Raw genomic sequence first — 3,959 nt, 5'->3', positions numbered from 1 at the left:
GGTACGACACACACACACACACACACACACACTTAAATATATAGTGAGATATTTGATCTCCTGTGTCAGTGACAACTGTGGATCTCTGAGAGTCTTAGTTACTGTGGATTGAGTTTCACTTTCACTCACTCCTGTGTGTCTCTTCTTTGGGCCAGCTGTTTTGTTTTTTATTCTTGTATTGGTAGTTATTTGTGCTTAAGGGCAGGAGAGGATTATGAGTGCTGCAGATGTAACAAACCAAAGCTCTACACGTGAAGATGTTTACTGTCTTAATCCACACACACACACACACACACACACACACACACACACACACACACACTGAATCGGTTTCTACATTCTGCTTTTCTACAAACTGACTAAGCGTGCACCAGTTTAGTGAACTGTATTTTAGTGGGAAACCCTTTACCCTATCAAGTGAAATGTGCACTGGTGTAGCAATGCATTGCATGCTTATTTATTTGCATTTTATGTTTATGATGAAAATATAAAATGCTGGTAATAATAACAAAACTAGTAAATTAATTGACCTTTTTTTATTTTATTTTTTCAAAGATTAGTAGCCTAAATATTTTTTTTTTCTAGTCTAGAAATATATATATATATATATATATATATATATATATGTGTGTGTGTGTGTGTGTGTGTGTGTGTGTGTGTGTGTATATATGTATGTATATATATATATATATATATATATATATATATATATATATATATATATATATAAATATATATATATATATATATATAAAATAAAAAATAAATAAATGTATATATATATATATATTATATAAAAATATATATAGAAATAATAAATAATAATAAAAAATAAAATAATAAAAATAAATGTATATATGTATATAATAAGTCATATAATATATATAAATAAAATTAAAATATATTTATTAAAAATAATAATAAATAATACAAATTTAAATAATAACTGTAATATATATATATATATATATATATATATATATATATATATATTAAATAATATAATATAAAATAAAACAATATAAAATAATAACAATAGTGCTAAAAGTGTAGTAAAATAATATAATTGTTGTTATACTGTATATAATATAATTGTTGTTATACTGTATATAATTGTTGTTATACTGTGTGTGTGTGTGTGTGTGTGTATATATATATATATATATATATATACAGTATAAAAATAATGAATGTAATTTAAAAAAAATAATATATATAAAATATATTTTGTTTAAAAATTATATTAAAAAATAATAAAATATAATTTTAATATGTAAAATATAACAATAGTCATACTAGTGTAGTGATATTTTTACATATTCTAGAATTTGTAAATATAATTACAATTATAAAATATTACAATACTATTACAATATAAAATGATATAGTAAATACCTGGTGTGTATTATTGAAATGTTATATTTATGTTTATATGTATAATGCAATACAACTAAATGTATAATTTAATACATTTATTTAAATAAATAATAATTGAATAGAATTTTTTAAAATATATTAAATTCATATTATTTATGAACTCTTGGTTTAGTGTAAGATTTTTTTTCCCCCAAAAAACTGTGACCAAGAAATTTTCATACAATATATATAAAATAACAATAGTGATAATTAGTTAGTGATATAAATATGTAAATATAAAATTATATAAATTGATCCTCTTTATGCTTTTTTTTTTAATTTCAGAAACGTTGACCAAGACATTTTAAGAAGTACATGAAATATATTATATAATAATATTTTATAAATTACATCTAAAAAAAATCACACTCAATGCTAAAATCAATTTAGCTATTTTTTTTATTTATTCTAGAGTTAAATGAAAATATCATCTCGCCTCTTTCGTTTTTATTTCATTTTTATTTGTATTTATTAAAAGTAAAAAAAATAAACTAATAAAATTGACAAAAGTATAAAAAATTTAAATATTTTGTGTTATATTATTTTGTTATGCTCTTATTTTATTATATGTGTGTGTGTGTGTGTGTGTGTGTGTGTATATATATATATATATATATATATATATATATTATATATATAATATAATACAATATAATAAAATAAGAACAAATTATTAAAAGGATAATAGATAAAACAAAAAATATATAGAAATGTGATGTGAATAAATGTAATTTAATGCTTAATTTAATCATTTTAATGTATTTTTTGAATATAATACTGACACTGTGGGCCGTATTTAGGTTTGCAGCCCTAATTTTGTGGCGGTGTTTGCAGCCCAAATAATTCCTAAAATAAATGGTGTGCTAAAACAGCACCGGCAGTGTGTGCAAATACATGACTGGACACAGTTGACTGAGTGAATTCCCCTCTCAGATGTCGAATGTATAAACTACTGCAGGTTCAGACGTCTAAAAATATCTACACATCAAACAAACACATTGGCAAACATGAGCAGTTCACACACTTATGCTCCTTCTTTATTTGCTTCTCTCCCTCTCTCTGGTCCTCTCTGAACTTTGGACCTTCACATGATGCTCACACACGCATCAGATAAGGTTTAGACTCAAGTTAAACTTGAGATGAATGAAGCGAAGGCTGACCGAAGCGTGATTGACGGATGAGCGGCTTTATTAGTTCTTATATTGTTCTGTGACTGTGTTTTTGTCTACGTGTTTGTTCTCTCTGTTGTAACATCCACTTCCTGGAGATGTTTTGCCATTTCCTGCCTGATCAGCTGTACAGGAAGTTGTTGGCATTTATCTATAATCTAACTCGTGTGAGATACGGGTCAGATTTTTCCTTCTGAAAAAACACAAACACATGCAAACACAGAGACACAGTGACTCTCTTATACATGTTTTTTTGTCGTATTGTGTATGATTTATTAGTTTATGTTCTTTCAAAGAATTAAAATAGGTGAAAAATGTAACTTTCTTTTGCATTTTATGGCATGAATATACTGTTTCACTCATGTAAACACATTAGAAAGTGATTCACCATATAATCACTTTGGTCATTCTTACATCAGTGTTGTTTTAGTACTATTTATGTAATACTGTAGTATTTATTAATTAATTATTCTAATTTGGCTTTTTTTTTCCAGTTTTTATTTTTATTTTAGCTTCAATTTCAGTCATTTTTATTAGTTTTTAGTTTTTTGAACATTTCAGTATAGTTTTTTTTTTTTTTGTTATTTTATTTTATTTTATTTTATTTTATTTTATTTTTAGTTTGTCATTTTAGTACTTTAACTTATTTATTTCAGTTAGCTGCCAGAAGGCAACATTTTCATTTTTTATTAAATTTATTTTATTTTAAAGTTTTTCACCTAAAATTATTTTATTAATTTATTTTTATTTTATTTTATTTTATTTTATCTAAAAAATTTTAATTTAGTTTATTTTTTTAAATTTAACGGAACTTATTATACGGAATTTAATATAATTTAATTTAATCATTTTAGTTTTAGTAGTTTTTGTACTTCAATTTATTTATTTCAGTTAGTTGCCAAGAAATAATTTTTAAATTAACTTAATGTTATTTTTTAATCTAATTTTTATTTTATGTTATTTTTTTTACTTTTTTTTTTTTTACCTATTTTTTAATTTAAATTTGTTTTATTTAATTTCTTAATTTAATTGAACTTTTCATTTAATCTAATTATTTCTATTTTATTTTTATTTTAATAGTTTTTGTACTTGTTTTTTGTTTCCATTAGTTGTCAAGAAATAATTTTTTTATTTTAAAGGTGCCATAGAATGGAAAGCTGAATTTACCTTGGCATAGTTAAATAATAACAGTTCAGTACATGGACATGACATACCATGAGTCTCAAACACCATCGTTTCCCACATCAGTAAAACAAGGCAATCCATTGAAGGGACACAGTTAGCTTAATGCTAGCGCTAGCCTGTTACAGTGCAATACATAGGATTTCATTTACCACATAAACAGAGAAATAACTGTGCTGATGATGGAGAATG

Source organism: Garra rufa, chromosome 19 (genome assembly GCF_049309525.1).
Source record: "Garra rufa chromosome 19, GarRuf1.0, whole genome shotgun sequence".
NCBI classification, from domain to species: domain Eukaryota; kingdom Metazoa; phylum Chordata; class Actinopteri; order Cypriniformes; family Cyprinidae; genus Garra; species Garra rufa.
This window is presented reverse-complemented; position numbering follows the sequence as displayed.